The sequence below is a fragment of the Ornithorhynchus anatinus genome, chromosome 20, assembly GCF_004115215.2.
Source record: "Ornithorhynchus anatinus isolate Pmale09 chromosome 20, mOrnAna1.pri.v4, whole genome shotgun sequence".
In the NCBI taxonomy this organism is placed as follows: domain Eukaryota; kingdom Metazoa; phylum Chordata; class Mammalia; order Monotremata; family Ornithorhynchidae; genus Ornithorhynchus; species Ornithorhynchus anatinus.
The window spans coordinates 24,886,814-24,906,373 of record NC_041747.1 but is presented as its reverse complement, the minus strand read 5'-3'; the positions used below and the strand labels follow the sequence as shown (position 1 = coordinate 24,906,373).

General features: G+C 50.7%; 1 protein-coding gene across 5 annotated transcripts in view; it reads left to right on the top strand.

Annotated features, from left to right (window-relative positions):
* The window catches only part of AMOTL1 (angiomotin like 1), a 91,853-nt gene that overhangs the window by 19,540 nt on the left and 52,753 nt on the right, over positions 1 to 19,560 (top strand). Inside the window, exon 1 of one of the 5 annotated variants that reach the window (XM_029048058.1) lies at positions 5,066 to 5,135. The exons of the other annotated variants lie outside the window; for them this stretch is intronic. The gene's annotated coding sequence lies outside the window, so the exon portion shown is untranslated. Of the gene's footprint in view, positions 1 to 5,065; positions 5,136 to 19,560 lie in introns of those variants that run through there. 5 annotated transcript variants of the gene reach the window in all.

Here is a 19,560-nt window from a genome sequence, read left to right as displayed (position 1 = left end):
AGCGCTTACCATGTGCCAAGCGCCCTTCTCAACGCCGGGGTAGATACGAGGTAATGAGGTTGTCCCACGTAGGGCTCACGGTCTTCATCCCCATTTTCCAGATGAGGGAACTGAGGCACTGAGAAGTAAAGTGACTTACCCGAGGTCACACAGCTGACCAGCGGCGGAGCCGGGATTAGAATCCACGACCTCTGACTCCCCAGCCCGGGTTCTTGCCACTGAGCTAGTGGTAGTTGTAAGGTTAAATAATGATAATATTATTATTAGTGGTAATTGTAGCAGTTGTAGTATTTGTAGGAACAGTTGTAGTATTTATCTCTTATTGGGTGTAATTCACTGTACTGTATTATAATAATAATATTAATAATTGTGGTAAGCGTTAAGCACTTACTATGTGTCAAGCATTGTACTGAGCGCTGGGAGGAGGTACAAGATAATCAGGTCTCACGTGGGACTCATGTAAGTAGGAGGGAGAAAAGATATTAAATCCCATTTGGCCGATGAGGACACAGAGAAGTTAAAGGACTTTCCCCAGGTCACACAGCAGGTAAGCGGTAGAGCCGGGATTAGAATCCAGGTCCTCCGTCCCCCAGTCCCGTGCTCCTCCCTCTAGGCCACACTGCTTGAGTGGAGTTTATGAGCTTAATTTTTCAAACTGCTTTGAGGAATCTACAGTCTAATGGGAAACACTCTGCTCTTCTGTGTTTGTGTGTGTGATCTTCTGATCTGACCACATCCACATGTCCACGTGAATCCTTTCACCGTGGCTTGTGTCCAAGGCCCCAGCAACAACCAAGTTCATTTTGCCAAACTGGGAATCACATGGGAAACTGAGCACGGTTTCTCCAGGAATCAGCCCCAAGTGACTTAGGTTCTTCAGATCCTTTTTCTTTGCCAACAGCGCCTCGAACGTGATTCGCACCCTAGCGTGAGGAGACTCTGAGGGGAAGTCCCTTTAAAGCTTTAGGTCTTCATTTCATCTCCTTTCAAGGGTCTCCCGGTGTCATGAACCTCAGAGGCAGGCAGTGATTTGCCCCCAGAAAATAACATTGATTGACTGACTGATTAAAGGGCTGCTCTTGGGGGTTGCATGGGGCAAAGGAGTTTAAACTTCAAAATAAAAACCACAGCTTTGCACCGCTCTATTCGTTTACAAATTGGGAGGTCTGGGCGGGAGAGGCATCGGTGGGAGTTTGTTAAAGTTCTGGAGAATTCAGGAGTGAGCCCTTATTGACTGTAAGCGCCTCGTGGGTAGGGAATTTGTTTACCGACAAAATAAGCGCTTACTAGAGTCCTCTGCGGGCAGCAGTCGACCAATAAATAGGATTGATTGGTTGATCGATCGATGGATTATCGATGGCGTACTGGACCGTGGTTTGCATCTCTCCCTGCTTTGTGGCTGTTATCATGGATGGCCTCGGTTCTGTGTCCTATTACCCTGTCACCCGACGACTCACTGGATCATGGTGGCAGCGAGTCGGGGGGGGGGGCGTTGAGACGCATCATGGTCTGGTGACCTAGTGAAAAGAGCACAGTCCTGGGAGTCAGAGGACCTGGGTTCTAATTCCGGCTCCACCACTCACCTGCTGTACGACCTTGGGGAAGTCACTTTGCTTTTCCGTGCCTCAATTCCCTCAGCTGCAAAATGGGGATTCGATACCTGTCCTCCCTCTTACTTAGACTGTTAGCCGCACGGGGGACTCAATGGTATCTACCCTGGCGCTACCTAGGTATCTGGTATCTACCCCGGTGCTTAGTATGGTGTTTGACGCATAGTAAGTGCTTAAAAATTACCGTTATTATAATTATCATTTTGAATCCAGTGGAGGGGCACGGGGCAACGTCATCCAAGTATTAAGAATCCCGAACAGCCCAAGTGGTAAGAAAGGAATGAATCTTACCCCAATTCTGTTTTGGTTCAAACTAGAGCCCATTAACGGATCCAGGTTTGTGGTTATACGTGCAATGCCAGTCTTGAAAGAGCTGTAAAATGGCAAGACCCAAGAGGACACATTAGAAAAAAAACAACGAACCCAACCCCACCTCTTTCTCCTCGAATCGGTTGCGAACAACTTACCAGTGAATAATTCGACCTACTTAATATCTCCGTTATTCCGACAGACTGGTTTTTTTAAAAGCAGATTTTGTTGCTTTTTTAAAAGAGAAAGAAAAAAATTCAATAGGGTTCCAGTTCCATAAACAAAAGCATCTGTTCGTCACATCAGTGGAAAGAGAGGAACTTGAGAAAGCAGCCCTAACAAATTTTTCTCTTAGTTTCCTGGAAAAAAAAAATTAAATCACCACAGAAAGATGATGCAACAGGCACTTCACCTCATGCAGCAGTGCTGGACTAAACAAAAATCGAGGCGGTTTCGGTGGCTTCTACGCTTTTAAATGGGACGACCCACATGGTCGGGTCAGGTCACTCTGGGCCCATCTGGGCTAGCCTGGGTGGAGGGGGAGAAATTCCACATTTGGAGCTGGTGGGAAAGAATGAAATTCTCCCCACATTGGAGGCCGGGAGGGCGCTGACTGACCTCACCTTCTCCGGTTTCTCCGGCCGACCGGGAGGTTGACTACGTGAGTCACGGCGTCTCTCAAGTTGGGGTAAATTCATTCATTCATTCAATAGTATTTATTGAGCGCTTACTATGTGCAGAGCACTGTACTAAGCGCTTGGAACGGGAAGGGCAGATCGCCCATCAACGTGAGGTCAACGTGGTCATCAACACGACCGCCATTCATTCATTCGATAGTACTTATTGAGCGCTTACGATGTGCAGAGCACTGTACTAAGCACTTGGAATGTACAACTCGGCAACACATAGAGACAATCCCTGCCCAATGACGGCCTCGCAGTCTGATCGAAGTGGTGGGGGAGAGAGAGGGGACTGCGGGGGTCCCTTTGGCTGTGAACCTTTCCGCCGTGTTTCGTTCGTTCAGACGTATTTATCGAGCGCTTACCGGGTGCGGAGCACTGTGCTGAACGCTTGGAAAGTACAATACGGCAAATAAAAGAGAGACGATCCCTGCCCAGAGGGATCTGCTTCTTGGCTGTCCACACCGGACGCCCCCCCCAGGCAGGAATATGACAGACGGGAGCGCGCCCTACACTCTGCTGTGTGACCTTGGGTAAATCACTTCACTTCTCTGGGCCTCCGTTCCCTCCTCCGTAAAACGGGAAATAAATTAAGGCTTTGGGCCCTAGGTGGGACAGGGACTGTGACCAACCCCACTATCTCATATCATCTAGCGCTTAGAACAGTGTCTGGTTCATAGTAAGCACCTAACAAATACCATCACTGTCATTATCATTCTCACTGTTAGAGCCCGGGCCTGGGAATCAGAGGGTCCTGGGTTCCAATCTCCCCTCCGCCGTTGCGTGGCTCAGTGGAAAGAGCCCGGGCTTGGGAGTCAGAGGTCATGGGTTTGAATCCCGGCTCTGCCACTTGGCACCTGTGTGACTGCGGGCAAGTCACTTCACTTCTCTGTGCCTCAGTTCCCTCATCTGGAAAATGGGGATGAAGACTGTGAGCCTCACATGGGACAACCTGATGACCCTGTATTCATTCAATAGTATTTATTGAGCGCTTGCTATGTGCAGAGCACTGTACTAAGCGCTTAGAATGAACAAGTCGGCAACAGATAGAGACAGTCCCTGCCGTCTGACGGGCTTACAGTCTAATCGATGTATATCCAGCCCAGCATTTAGAACAGTGCTCTGCACATAGTAAGCGCTTAACAAACACCAATATTATTATTATAGTTTGCTGTGTGAACTTGGGCAGGTGGAAAGAGCCCGGGCTTGGGAGTCAGAGGTCATGGGTTCGAATCCCGGCTCTGCCACTTGGCAGCCGTGTGTGTGACTGCGGGCAAGTCACTTCACTTCCCTGTGCCTCAGTTCCCTCATCTGTAAAATGGGGGTGAAGACTGTGAGCCTCACGTGGGACGACCCTGTATCTCCCCCAGCGCTTAGAACAGTGCTCTGCACATAGTAAGCCCTTAACAAATACCAACATTATTAAAATGGGGATGGAGACTGTGAGCCTCACGTGGGACAACCTGACGACCCTGTATCTCCCCCAGCGTTTAGAACCGTGCTCTGCACAGAGTAAGCGCTTAACAAACACCATTATTATTATTACAGTCTGCTGTGTGACCTTGGGCGGGTCATTTCACTGGTCTGTGCCTCAGTTTCCCCCGCTGCAAAGTGGGGATTGGAGACTGTGAGCCCTAGGGGGGGATGGGGATTGTGTGCAACCTGATTACTAGGTATCTACCCCAGCGTTTAGAACAGTGCCTGGAGCACGGGCCCCCTCGGCCCAGTACCGCCCCCTGTCGGCCAGGCCACGCCCCCTGCCGGCCAGGCCACGCCCCCATGGGACAAGCCACGCCCCCTAATGATGGGGCACGCCCCCTATCGGGCAGACCACGCCCACTGACGACAGGCCACGCCTCCACCCGTCGGGCCACGCCCCCAACGTCCCGGCCACGCCCCCTATCGGCCGGCCCCGCCCGCTCCGGGACGGACCCCCGCTCCCTCCAGCACAAGCCCCGCCCTCTCTGGAACAGACCCCACCCCCTCCAGGACACGCCCCGCCCACCCCTGGGCAGACCCCGCCCCTCCCGCACAAGCCCCGCCCCCTCCCGCACAAGCCCCGCCCACTCTGGGACAGACCCCCCCCACTCCTGGACAGACCCCGCCCCCACCCATCCCGGTCCCCGCCCCCTCGGTGTTTTCCGGGGTCCGGGTGCTCGGGGTGGGGGGGGGGTCCTTCTGCCCGCCCTCCCTCCCTCCCGGGTCACCCTTCGGGGAGTCCGAGCGTCCGGTCCTGCCCCGTCCGGTCCCGCCCCGCCCCGTCCCGTCCCGTCCCGTCCGGTCCCGTCCGGTCCCGTCCCGTCCCGTCCCTGGCGGTCCCGTCCGCGCCGGCGGTCCGGAGGGAGGCGGGAGGCGGCCGCTGCCACTCCTCCGGTTGCAGCCTCCCGCCGGGCCCGGATCGGCCCCGGAGCCCCGCATCCCGGCCCGGCCCGCATCCCGCCCCGCCCGCCGCGCCGCCGGCTGGGGCCGGGGTGCCCCGGGGGCCTCTGCGGGACGCCCAAGTTTCGGCGGGGAGGTCCCGCGCCCGGACTGAGAGGTAAAGAGCGGGGGACCCCGACCGGCCCCGGCCCGGCCCCTCGGGCCCCCCTCCCCGCTAGCCCCGAGCTACCCCTTCCCCCCCCTTGCTAGCCCGGATGACTCCTTCTCCCCCTTCCCCGCTAGCCCCGGGCTACCCCCTTCCCCCCAGCTCCTCTCCCCCAGCTAGCCCCGGACCGCCCGTCGCCTTCCCCCCAGCCCCTCTCCCCCCCCTTGCTAGCCCCGGATTACTCCTTTTCCCCCTTGCCCTCTTCCCCGCTAGCCCCGGGCTACCCTCTTTCCCCTCGCCCCCATCCCCGCTAGCCCCGGGCTACCCTCTTTCCCCTTGCCCCCCTCCCCCTCTTGCTAGCCCTGGGTTACTCCTTTCCCCCAGCTCCTCTCCCCAACCAGCCGAGTCCACCCACCTCCTTCCCCCCTCGCCCCTCTCCCCCCCTTGCTAGCCCCGGTTTACTCCTCTCCCCCTTCGGCCCCCTCCCGGCTAGCCCCGGGCTACCCCCTTCCCCCTCGCCCCGGGCTACCCCTCATCCCTTCATCCCTCTCCCCTCGCTTGCCCCGGACTGCCCCCTCCCCCTCGCCCCCAGCTAATCGCAGGCTATTCATTCGACCGTATTGATGGAGCAGTGACTGTGGGCAGAACACTGTACGCAGCGCACGATTCCCCTCCCAACTGTCACGGAGGTGGGGATGGATTTGGGGGGCGTGGGAGGGAGGGGGGGCTTTGGCAACCGACTTGGCGAAGGAGGGTGGGCACAGTGAGCGCCCCGAGCGGAATGGGGTTTGAACTTTCCTCCGGGTCCTGTCCCCGGCCTCTACACACCGGGCCTTTAGTGGCCAAACGGCAGCAACAACCACGACGACGACGACGACGACCCCACCGAGGACGACGATAGATTTTTCTCCCGACCGCTCCTCTCCCAGTCAGTCAGGGCCAGAAAGCCTTTCTCGGAGAGCTCGCGTCGCCCCGTGCCCCACCGGGGACCCAGTGGGAGAGTCCGCTCTGGGCCGACCCCGAGGCCCCCCAACCTACTCTTGGGCCCCCCCCCCCGGCCCTCTGTCTTCCTGTCCCCTCGCCCCTAGTCGCGGCCCCCTTGCCATCCCACCCTCAGTCCCGGCCCCCCGGCATCACACCTTCAGTCCCGGCCCCTGCCCGGCCACCCCCGGCCTTAGTCCAGTGCTCCGCACACCGTGAGCGCTCAGTAAATACGACCGGCTGACTGACCGTCCTGGCCCCCCGCCAGCCCGTCCCCTGCTCACCTGGGCCAGGGAGGGGTGGCCGAAGGGGGCTCTCCCAGGGTGGCAGGAGAGAGGGTGGGCCGGACGGGGGTCAGATACCCGCTTCTCTCTCGTCCCTTTAGACTGTGGGCCCCCGGTGGGACGGGGACCCCGTAGGCGACGCGTATGCCGTACCTATCCCAGTGCTTAGCACGGTGCTTGGCAATATCGTTACTGTTATTATTAATAACGATAGGTTTTGTTAGGTGCTTACTGTGTCAAGCACTGTTCTAAATGCTGGGCTAGTCGGTCAGTCGATCATATTTACTGAGCGCTTACTTCGTGCAGAGCTCCGTACTACGTGCGTGGCCGGGTAGCGCTTAGAACAGCGCTCGGCACCTAGTGAGCGCTTAACAGATACCGGCGTTATTATTATAGCAATATAACAGGTACTTTCATACATGAGGAGAAGCAGCATGGCGTAGTGCTGGCCTGGGGGAGCGCGGGCCTGGAAGTCAGCAGGTCATGGGTTCTAATCCCGGCTTGGCCACTGGTCTGCCGTGTGACCTCGGGCGAGTCGCTTCTCTGGGCCTCAGTTCCCTCATCTGTAAAATGGGGATGAAGACCGTGAGCCTCACGTGGGGCAATCTGATTACCCCGTATCTACCCCAGCGCTTAGAACAGTGCTCTGCGCATAGTAAGCGCTTAACAAATACCAACATTATTATTATTATTATTAGATCTCCAGGTACACACACACACACACACACACACACACACACACACACAGAGGCAGAGGGCTCCTGAGCTGTTAGGAGTGGGTGAGCTCTTGAGAGGGGTCAATAGCCTGGGGCGGAGGACATTCCCTCCCGCTGTGCCCCATTCAACCTGTCCTCCAGAAGTGCAACAATTAGATAAGCCCTCTGCACTAGCATGTTGGCGGTGCTTTCCTCTGCAACCAATCCGGTTGGAGGGGAGGAAAGAAAAGTGGAACTGGTTTTTCCTGGAATGTGACATTTGTGGCAGAGGGGAGAGTCGCGTCCGCCGACGACAGCGGGAGCTGACGTCCCGGGCTTCTCCGTGGGAGATCTGCCGGGGCCCGAGTTGCCGGCAACTCTGTCGAGTCGTATTCTCCCAAGCGCTTAGTACGGTGCTCCGCGCACAGTAAGTGCTCAGTGAATACCACTGACTGATTGATTCCCAGGCTAGAGCTAGTGGCGGCTCAGTACTACCAAGCTCCCCTCCCCGGCCCCCTTCTCCCTACATACAGCCCTGGATGGAGGCAAGGAGGATGCGGCCAAGCCCAGGAGTCAGGGGAGCAGGGTTCTAATCCCCGTCCCTCCCCTTCTCTGCTGTGCAAGAAACTCAACTGCTCTGGTGTCTCGGTGATCTCATCTGTAAAATGGGGATAACACACCTGCTGTCCCTCCCTCTTCTACGGTGAAGTCACATGTGGGACGGGGGACTGTGTTCAACCTGATTATCTTGTATCTACCCCAGTGCTTAGAACGGTGTTTGACACATAGAGAAACAGCGTAGCCCAGTGGAAAGAGCCCGGGCTCGGGAGTCAGAGGTCATGGGCTCGAATCACAGCTCTGCCACTTGGCAGCTTTGTGACTGCGGCCAAGTCACTTAACTTCTCTGTGCCCCAGTTACCTCATGTGTAAAATGGGGAGTAAGACTGTGAGCCTCACGTGGGACAACCTGATGACCATGTATCTACACCAGCGCTTAGAACAGTGTTCTGCACATAGTAAGCGCTTAACAAACAAATACCAACATAGCCAGCGCTGAACAAATTCCCTAAAAAAAAATGTAATAGGAATGCTTCCAGAAAATGTCCTGCTGTCTTGGGAAATGACAGACCAGTATCTGATAGTATCCTAATCTCTATCGAGTCCAGGATTCTCCAACCGAGACCTGGGAATTTCCAGGAGACCTGCCAGAGGTTTCTGATGACTTTTCCTGGCTCTGTCCTCCTCCACTGGCCAGCCCCGGGCAGCTCCCTCCATCCTAATCAATCAATCCATCAATCCACGGTATTTACAGAGCACTTACCCTGGGCTGAGCACTGTACTAAGCGCTTGGCGGAGCCGAAAGATGCGTTCCCCGCCCACGGTGAGCATCCCGTCTAGAGGCCTTGGGATCGTCCATCGTCGAGACGCATGGCTGGCGAGGAAGGGAGAAGAGCAAAATCTAGATAAAATAATAGTAGAACAGCAATGAATGCCATTTTATTTGAAAATGGCCCCAGGACAGACCCAACAGGCTCTTCCTGTATGCAAATCGCATGCAAAGCACATGCAAATTAGCCCTAGAGATGGCTCTCCGGAGAATCTGGGTAGAGCTTTGGCCCTGAGGGACCCCAGTGAGGTAGTGGATAGGCACGTGTGTGCTTGGCAACCTTAGTAAGGAAGCTTTGTTCAAGCAGAGTGAGCTCTACGAAAAGCATGTAAGGGATGCAGGAAAAGGGAGATAAGTGGGCTTTTCTTCCTTTTTTTTTTTTTTAAAAAAAATTGGAACTTAAGCTTCTATGTTGCCAGGGTAGGAAGCAGAATGCTAAAAGAGCACAGGATATCTGAAGTTCAAACGGTGTTTTCCAACGTGTCTTCTGCCCAGAAGTGAATGGGCGAATTCTAGTTTAAAAGAAGGAATCATTCTGTAGGAAATTAGGGAAGGGAGCCACGAACGCAAATGCAAACACATGAGCGACCTGGCCGAGAAGACATTTTTCTATGTAGAGAATATCTGAGCGTGGTAAATAAAGGATTCGGCCAGCTTGAATTTCATTTTGGCAGGGTCTGAGGCAGTTCCATAGGCAGAAGGAGCTTCTACCGATTTGGGGCCTGAAAGAAATTAGGCGGGCGGAGAAGAAATTAGAATGCGGACCAACGAGGAAAGTCCTGTAATGCGAATGAAAGCCACGACCAAATGCTGGGCTTCTGAACTCCCAAGGCTTCACATACCCTAGGGGCAGAGGATGTGTCTGCTAAATTCTGTAGAACTGTACTCTGCCAGGCGCTTGGTAGAGTGCTCTGCACATAGTAAGTGCTCAATAAATACCCTTAACGGTATCTGATCTCTAGACTGTGAGCTCGCTGTGGGCAGGGAACGAGTCTGCTAGTTCTGTCGTCGTGGGAGGTAGCTGGGGATTGTGGCCGAAAGATGCGAAAATGTGGCAGAAAACCGAAGAAGTTAATTCTGCAGTTAAATAATAATAATAATAATGTTGGTATTTGTTAAGCGCTTACTATGTGCAGAGCACTGTTCTAAGTGCTGGGGTAGATACAGAGTAGTCAGGTTGTCCCACGCGAGGCTCACAGTCTTAATCCCCATTTTACAGATGAGGTAACTGAGGCCCAGAGAAGTGAAGTGACTTGCCCACAGTCACACGGCTGCCGAGTGGCAGATCTGGGTTTCGAACCCATGACCTCTGACTCCCAAGCCCGTGCTCTTACCACTGAGAATGCTCTAAGAAGCCGGAGCAATCGCTGATGCTCTTTTTCCACGTGGGTTGGGTTCCCTTTCTCTGGAACTGATTCTCAAATTTTGTATTTCCTTAAGTTGCTTAAGCAACGGGCCCCAGTGGAAAGAGCACAAACCCAAAAGTCGCAGGATGTGGATTCTAATCCCGGCTCCGCCACTTGTCTGCTGTGGGACTTTGGACAAGTCACTTAACTACTGGGCCTCAGTTTCATCATCTGTAAAATGGACTTCTTACAGAAGCAGCGTTGCCTAGTGGATAAAGCCCGGGCCTGAGAGTCAGAGGGTCAAGGGTTCTAATCCCACTCTGCCACTTGTCCGCTGTGTGACCTTGGGCAAGTCACTTCACTTCTCTGGGCCTCAGTTATCTATAAAATGGACATCGAGACTGTGAGCCCCATGTGGGTCAGGGACTGTGTCCAACCTGATTACCTTGTATCTAGTCCAGTGCTTAGAACAGTGCTTGGCACATTCATTCATTCATTCAATAGTATTTATTGAGTGCTTACTATGTGCAGAGCACTGTACTGAGCGCTTGGAATGGACAAATCGGTAACAGAGACAGTCCCTGCCCTTTGACAGGCTTACAGTCTAATCGGGGGAGATGGACAGGCAAGAACAATGGCAATAATTGCCATTATCGGCATTAATGGCAATAATTAAGCACATAGTAAGTGCTTAACAAATACCATTATTATTATTATTATTATTCTCCCAAGTGCTTAGTACTGTCCTCTGCACATAGTAAGCACCCGATAAATACCACTGTTTGATTAATGGTATCTGTCCTCTAGACTCTAAACTCATTGTGGATGGGGAACGTGTGCACTAGTTCTATTGTACTGTACTCTTCCGAACTCTTAGTAGAGTGCTCTGCACATAGTAAGCGCTCAATAAATACCACTGATTGATTGACTCTATCGGTCCTCTAGACTTTAAGCTCAGGGTGGGCGGGGAACCTGTCGGCTAACTCTGTTGTACTGTACTCTCCCAAGTGCTTAGTACAGGGCTCTGCACATAGTAAGTGCTCTACAGAGAGTAATGTTGGTATTTGTTAAGCGCTTTCTATGTGCAGAGCACTGTTCTAAGCGCTGGGGTAGACACTGGGGAATCAGCTTGTCCCACGTGGGGCTCACAGTCTTAATCCCCATTTTACAGATGAGGTAACTGAGGCACAGAGAAGTTAAGTGACTTGCCCACAGTCACACAGCTGACAAGTGGCAGAGCTGGGATTCGAACTCATGACCTCTGACTCCAAAGCCCATGCTCTTTCCACTGAGCCACGCTGCTATACCGTCAATTGATGTGATTAATGGGATAAGCAGCATCGTCTCCATTAAGCCCCGGGAGCGCTGGTCACAGTTTAGTCAGATGGTAAAGAATTTATGGGGTCGCAAGGTTTTTCTTTGTCTTTCTGCAAGGCTGATGGCCGATCTAATGGACGAAATTCCAAACCGGCAACACTGAAGCGAATCGGTTTAATTGCTCCCTGCACTTAAATGGTGAATACTTTAAAGCAGCGAAGGCCAGAGGGGAGTTGAGCCTCATACCGAGGTGATTTTACCCATTCTGTCTTCCATCGGGCCCTCTGGGACTCCTTGTTGTCCCAGAGTGCGGGGGGGTATGATGGTAGAGTCATGGAACAAGGACGCTAGCACAGTTCAGAGAGGGGCAGAGATCACCCCTACCAACTTTATTGGGTTCTACTCTCCCAAGTGCTCAGTCCAGTGCTCTGCACGCGGCAAATGCTCAATAAATACCACCATCGATAGGGAGTAGGAGGGGGCTGCCGTGCTTCTTTGATGAGTTTAACCTCCCATATTGGGCCTGCTTCTCTTTTTTTATAGCATTTGTTAAGTGCTTACAATGTGCCAAGCACTGTACTAAATGCTAAATCAAGTCGGACACAGTCCCTGTCCCATATGCGGCTCACGGTCTTCATCCCCATTTTACAGATGAGGAAATGGAGTCTCTCCCATCTCCCATGCAGTTGAGATGGGTGATACCTTCCCTAGCGCTTCTGTACACGGAGAATCACCGACTACTATTTAAGCACATATTCATCCACATAGCCATCTTTCTATTCTCTTTTATCCCCTATATTTAAATATTTGGTGCCCGTCTCCCTTGCTGGATAGTTGGCTTTTTGAGAGCAGGGTTTATGTCTTCCATTCTACTGTATTCTCCCATTCACTTAGTACAGAGTTGTTTGTCTATTAGGTGTTCAGTAATACTATCCTTTTTTAAAATGGTATTTTTTAAGTACTTACCATTGCCGGGCACGGTACTGAGCGCTGTTGCAAATACAAGCTAATCAGGTAGGACACAGCCCCCCGTCCCACAATGGGCCTCACAGTCTTAATCCCCATTTTACAGATGAGGCAACTGAGGTTCAGAGACGTAAAGTCACTTGACCAAAGTCCCACAGCAGTTAAGTGGCAGAGCCGCGATTATTTGTCGATCGACCTGTGGGCTCACATGAAGCTACGTTGGTCTGGGTCCGGCTGACTTTTGGAAAAAGGAATTGGGCAGACGTCGTGGGTAGGGGTGGAAGCCTTGGCCTTTCCCAACCAACTCCTGGTGTTCTATGTGGTTCTGAGCCCACGTGGAGAGGAGGGGAGGGCAGGCGGTTCTGAAAAGGTAATAGCCGAAAGTTATCTTCTTTTTCAATGGTATTTGTTAAGTGCTTACTATGTGCCAGGCACTGTAATAATAATAATGTTGGTATTTGTTAAGCGCTTAAACGCTGGGGTAGATGCAAGCTAACCAGGTTAGACACAGTCCCTTTCCCACACAGGGCTCAAGCCTTAATCCCCATTTTACAGATAAAGTAAGTGAGACACAGAGAAGTGAAGAGACTGGCCCAAAGTCACAAAACAGACAAGTGGCAGAGGCAGAATTACCCAGATCCTCTGACTCCCACGGCCATGCTCTTTTCACTAGACCAAGCTACTTCTAGGCTTCCTCAAAAGGTCCTTTGGCCCTGACCCTCCCCTGGGTCAATTTCCTAGCTTGGGTAGGGGAGATATTGGGAAGGAGTGGGATGCTTTGGGAAAGATGCAGGGAGAGGCCGGGAAGTTTGGTTTGGAACTGATGCTTCTAGAACCATCCTGGCCTCTCCCAGATGCCCTCTGGATTGTGGTTGGCAATGGCCATGCCCCAAATCTCCAAACCCTCCCTGGACAGGAGGAGAAGGAGGCTGTTTTTCTAGAAGCATCTCTAATTAGACTTGCTCCGTGGTGAGCTCTTCTCTACCGCTCTAGGGTCTGTGGGACTTCTGGCCTTGCGGTTGAGTGTGGAATGGGTTCACACAAGGCTGTGGAACATTAGGAGAACAGTAATAATAATAATAATAATAATAATCGTGGTATTTGTTAAGTGCTTACTACTTGTCAAGCACTGTACTAAGCCCTGGGGTAGGTCCCAGATAATCAAGTTAGACATAGTCCCTGTCCCGCGTGGGGCTCGCAGTCAAGTAGGCGGGAAAACAGGGTCTAGGATTCCCATTGTAGAGATGAGCAAACAGAGGTATAGAGAGGTTAGGTGCCTCGCCCAAGGTCAAACAGCAGGCAGAGACACACTTAGAGGAGGAAACTCAGAGCCTCTAGTGAGGAAAAAGATTGGGAAATGGAACACTGGGGCCGTGAGTTCTGGAATTACGGTTAACTTTTATTTGGGCAAAATCTCTGCAGCCCATTTTCCATTTTTTCTCTCTGCTCCAAGACCAAGTGAAGATATTTTTGTCATGGCCCATCCCTGGTATATCGCCAAGGGGCTGCTGGGATAATCTAGTTTCTTTTTGCTGAGGCTCACAGTCAGAGTGGTTTATAGTTGATCTCCACCTATCATTATTATCCCCTATAGACTGTAAATTCCCCCTTTAAACCGTAATCCCCTTTTGGGTAGGGAACATGTTTACCGTCACGATGTATTGTAGTCTCCCAAGAACTCCGTCCAGTGCTCTGCACACAGCATTCATTCATTCATTCAATAGCATTTATTGAGCGCTTACTATGTGCAGAGCACTGTACTAAGCGCTTGGAATGGACAGTAAGCACCCAATAAATACGAATGATTGAATACACAGCCCAACCCAAGGTAATTTTCGCCAAACCGACTTGGCTCTCTGCGAAACTCAAGCCAGGAGCGCTTTATTTACATAGCACCTGTCATCACAGCTGTGTCTGAGCACTTTGCAAAAATGAGACTCTAAACCTTAAAACTTGTTAAGATAAACAGCCTGATCCGAGTCTAAATGGAGTCCAAGTGAGGCGGGGGAGGATTTATACTTTCATACTCTGAAAGTAATAATAATTATTAAGTACTTACTGTGTAGCGAGCCCCATACCGAGTGCTGGGAAAGAATACCCTACCCAGGTGAGAATTAGTCATGGTTTCTATCCCTCTAGACCGTAAGCTCATCTGGGTAGGGAATGTGTTTACCAACTCTGTTGGATTGTCCTCTGCCAAGCGCTCAGTTCAGTGCCCCGCACAGAGCTCAGAAAATCCGATTGATTGATCGATTATGCATTCACCTGCTAGAACGGCGGAGATGTTACAACTGCCTCCATGCTTACTATGTGAATACAGTGTACTTGCGGAGAGTGTTTCTCTGCAACTCAGAACCGTTCTTCCTTCCTCCTCCCTCCCCCGTTTTAGAGCTGGGGACAATCAGACCCAAGAGTGCAGTCGACACGGGTAATAAAAATCGTATTTGTTAAGCACTTACTATGCGCCAAGCCCTGTGCTAAATACAGTCAGATCAGACGTGGGGCTCCTAGTCTAAGGGGAAGGGAGAATGGGGATTTAATCCCCATTTGACAGATGAGGAAACTGAGCCACAGAGAGATTAAGTTACTCTCTCAAAATCACGCAGTGGAAAAGTGGTGGAGACGGGATTAGAACCCAGATCTCCTTACTCTCAGGCCTGGGCTCTTTCCCCTATGCCCTGAAGGCTGTTCCTCTGTTTTGTTCCTTCATTCATTCATTCAATCATATTTATTGAGCACTGTACTAAGCGGTTGATTTCTGGCTGGTGTCTGTGGATCTGGGCCTTGCCTGGCTCTCTCTTCCCAACCCAGGTCTCCCCTGCTCTTTGTGGCTCTTTTTTTACTTTTTCTTTTTATTGCATTTGTTAAGCTCTTACTTAACAAGGGAGAGAGAAAGAGAAGGAGAGATAAAGAGGAGGGAGAGAGAGCTAGAGAGAGAGAGGAAGAGACAAAGATAGGGAGTGAAGAGGGAGAGATAAAGACATTAAGAGAGGGAGAGAGAAGAGGAAGAGATAAAGGGGGAAAGAGAGGAAGAGGAAAACAGGGAGAGATTGAAAGGAAGAGAGAGAATACAGGAGAGAGAAAAAGAGAGAGAGGGAGAGAGAAAAGAAGAGGGATAGAAAGGAGAGAGGGAGACAGAGAAAGAGAGGGAGAAAAAGTAAAAAGAGATTAAACTCCCTCAAGACATTTAATTTCCATGAAGGTCTTATTTTTTTTTTTTGGTTTCCTTTTAGCAGCTTGGGAAGATGTGATCTGGCTTTCATCTGTTCCCCACAGTTTAGAGGGCAATCAGCCTCTTTTTTCTCAGAGACAATGCAGAGGTGCTTCAGATGACAAGATATGCTTTTCAGCAGTCCAGATCTACAAGCCTGAAAGCTCCTTCAGGGCAGGGAATGTTTCTGCTAACTTTTTTCTATTGTAATGATGATGATGGCATTTGTTAAGCGCTTACTATTTGCAAAGCACTGTTCTAAGCACTGGAGAGGATACAAGGTGATCAGGTTATCCCGTGTGGGGCTCACAACCTGAGCCCCTATTGTACTCTCCCAAGTTTTTAGCTCAGTGCTCTGCACACAGTAAATGCTTAGTAAATACCATCGATGGATTTTAGAATCTGACTGAGATCGATCCCCGGGGTGGAAGCCTTTTCCTCTTGCCACCAACTCCTGGTTCTGACCCTACCTGGCAGGGACAGCTACATCTGGAAAGGAAGTAGCAGGGACTCTTTAAGGTCCATAAAGGGCCTCGGGGTTCCTGGGGTCAGTTTTCTAGCCTGAAGGGGTCCTGGGAGAGCGGGAGGGATTGGCGAAGCGGCCAGAGAATTTGGTTTGGTTCAGGCCCACCCTGGAACTGAGTCCCAGCAGCTTCCAGAACCATCCTGACCTTTCCCATGAGGTCTCAGGGTGGTAAATAACCCCAGGCCTGATTAAATGCCCCAGATCCGCCCTGGACAGAGGGAGAGAGACCCTCTGTCATTCTCGAAATCCCCTCAGCTTAGGACTAGATCTCGCAAAGTAGGAGGAGCAGGCCAAGGAACTCATCTTCTTCCCTGTGTACAGAGTTTGAGACCACCCAGGCGACGAAAGGACATTATTTTCCTTCCAGTGGGTCAGGCGGCTACTAAGCTCTCTCTGCCTGGCCCCGCGTGCCGGAGAGGAAAAGGCATGATGGGCATGCTCCCTTCTCAGCTGCCATGACCCGGTCACGTCACAGCTGAAAAGCAGCTGTGGGACATACCTTTTTTTTTTTTTAATGGTATTTGTTAATCACTGACTAGGTGCAGGCCCAGTATTAAATGCCTGGGTAGGTAGAACCTAAGCAGGTTGGACACAGTCCCTGTCCCACGTGGGGCTCACACTCTTAATCCTCAATTTTCAGATGAGGTAACTGAGGCACAGAGAAGTGAAGTGACTTACCCCACGTCACATAGCCAAGTGACTTGTCCTTTCTGAAATGAACCAATCGATCATATTTATTGAGAGCCTACTGTGTGCAGAGCACTGAACTAAGCACTCGGCTTGAGGTTCATTTACTTCTCTGGAGATGTGGCTGTTTATTGTTATATTGTACCATCCCAAGTGCTTAGTACAGTGTTCTGCACATAGTAAATGGTCAATCAGTATGATTGAATAAATGAATGAATGGAGGTGGGAGATGCGCATTTTACATCCCAGCAGCCCGGAGCAGAGACCGCCCACATTTTCTTAAGGTTGTGACAGAACTGCATTTCTCGGCTCTCCCCTGGCCTGCCTTGTTCCATCCCACTTGCATTCATTCATTCAATCAATCATTCCACCGATCAGTCATATTTATTGAGCGCTCACTGGGTGCAGAGCACTCTACCAACCACTTGGGAGAAATCAATATAACAGAGTTGCAAGACAAATTCCCTGCCTACAGGGAGCTTGCAGTCTAGAGCACAGCACTTCTGTCCATATCCATAATCTATTTTTTAATTTATATCAATGTCCACATCCTCCTCTAGGCTATAAACTCGTTGTGGGCAAGGAATGTGTCTGCCAACTCTGTTACACTGTACTCTCCCAACCATTTTTTACAGTGCTCTGCACCCAGTAAGTGCTCAATAAAGAGAAGCAGCATGGCCTAATGGAAAGAGCATGGGCCTGGGTGTCAGAGGACCTGGATTCTAATCCCGACTCTGCCAGATGCTTGTCGTGTGACCTTGGGCAGATCTGCTCAGATCTCCTGTTTTCCCTCCTACTTAGACTGTGAGTCCCATAGAGGACAGGGGCTGTGTCCAACGTAGTTCATTTGTATCTACCTCAGCAGTTAGAACAGTGTTTGACGCATACTAAGCGGCTAACAAATACTATAAAACAATCAAAAGCATTGATTGATTGATCGATACCTAGGTATTTTAGAGAGACTGCGTCTAACCCCACCAAGCAGGATGCGAAGCCATCTGTTTTTGGAAAGTTTTCCGGGAAGGAAAGCCATTCCCGCGTTAAATAGTTTGCTCTTTTCATTCTCTTGTCTGCTCTCTGAAATGGTGTTTGACATTCTCGGAAAATCTGTGGGGTTACCCACAGTATTTGAGGGCAACGCAGAACTTCAGCTCTGGCATCTTTTGTTTAGATTGAGGTGGGGAGGAGGGGCTGGGAAAGCCAGACTGAAAGCAGGGAGGCCCAGTCAACTTTTTTTTATACCACTGGAGTCACGGCAGGGTCACTGGGTTCTATTTTTGAGAATACGAGGAGGCAGGATGGAGGTCGGAGAGGGGCCCAGTGTTTAAAAGAGGGAAAAGAGGAGCCTAAAGGTGTCACTTTTATACCTCGTAAAGTAATGGAAAATAACACAAAATCAATTCGCTTTTCTTTATGCTGTTTGTTCAGCACTTACTCTGTGCCCAGGTACTGTTCTAAGCACTGGGGTAGATACAAAGTAATCAGGTTGGATACAGTCCACATCCCTCAGAGGTCCTCACTGTCTTAATCCCAGTTTACAGATGAGGTAACTGAGGCCCAGAGAAGTCAAGTGACTTGCTCAAGATCACATAGCAGACAACTGTCAGAACAAAGATTAGAACCCGGGTCCTTCTGACTCCCAAGCCCGTGCTCTATCTACTAGGCCATGCTGCTTCTCAACACTTACGTCTTCCATTAGAATGGAAGCTGCATGAAGATAGGGATCACCTGTGCAGTTCTATGGAAGGCTCCCAATCAATCAATCAATCAGTCACCGATATTGACTGAATGCTTGCTGTGTGCAGAGCACTGTACTAAATGCTTGAGAAAGTACAAAACTACAGATTCGGTAGATGTGATCCTTGCCTTCGAGGAGCTTCCAGTCTACAGGAAGGGCCTAGTACGTGCCTTCCCCTCAGTGGGTGGTCCATCGTTACTTCTGGGGAGAGTGGAGGAGTGTAGAACATCGGGGCATTGGCCAATCAATTTACCACGGCTTTAGCTTCAGACTCTGCTTCTCTATGATCCAGAATCAGATTCCTACCCTTGTATTTTAAAGTTCGCCAGTCAGGGATCTCAGAATGGAGATTTCAAGGACAGATTTCCAGAATTGTATGACTTAAGCAGATCTCCTTTTTGCTTCTCCATTCTCTTGCTGTTGTTTTTGAGAGGAATTTGATTGGCTTTTTTTTCCAAACATTTACCTCTGCCAAAATTCTCCCAAGGCGCTGAGCAAGGGGACTAACGCATGGTTTCCCCCACAAATCTTTTTTTTAAAGGGGATTTGTTAGGCGCTTACTGTGTACCAGACACTTTACTGAGCAGTGGAGTAGAAACAAAATAATCAGGTTGGACACAGTCCCTGTCCCATATAGGACTCGCAGTCTCAATATCCATTTTGCAGAGGAGGAAACTAAGGCAAAAAGAAGTTGAGTGTTTTGCCCAAAGTCACAAGGCAGACAAGTAGCAGTGCAAGGATTTGAAGTCAAGTCCTCTGCCTCCCGGGCCTATGCTCTTTCCACTAGGCCACACTGCCTCTCGTCACATTGCGAAGTTAGAATTTCCGAGACCACCCCTCTACAGAAGAGGGATGCCGTTGTTTTCCCAGAGCTTTAATTTCTACATTGTTGTGACTCAAATCAAGTCAGCAGCAATATATTGTGTGACTTGGGAGCACACACCCCTCTTGCTCTTTTATTCTCCTCAGTATCAATTGTGGTATTTTGGTAAGCGTCTATGTGCCAAACACTATGCTAAAATAGACACTATCAGTTCCTGTCTCACATGGGGCTCACAATCTATAGGGGAAAGAGAAGAAATATCTTAGCCCATTTTCACAAATGAAGAAAGAGTCCTTGGATAAGTCACTTAATCTCTCTGGGCCTCAGTTTCCTTCTCTGTAAAATGGGGATAAAATACCTGCTCTCGCTCCCTCTCAGTAAGGGTCAGAGACAGAGAAGCAGCTTGACTTACTGGAAAGAGCCCGAGCTCGGGAGTCAGAGGTCGTGGGTTCTAATCCCGGCTCCACCATTTGTCT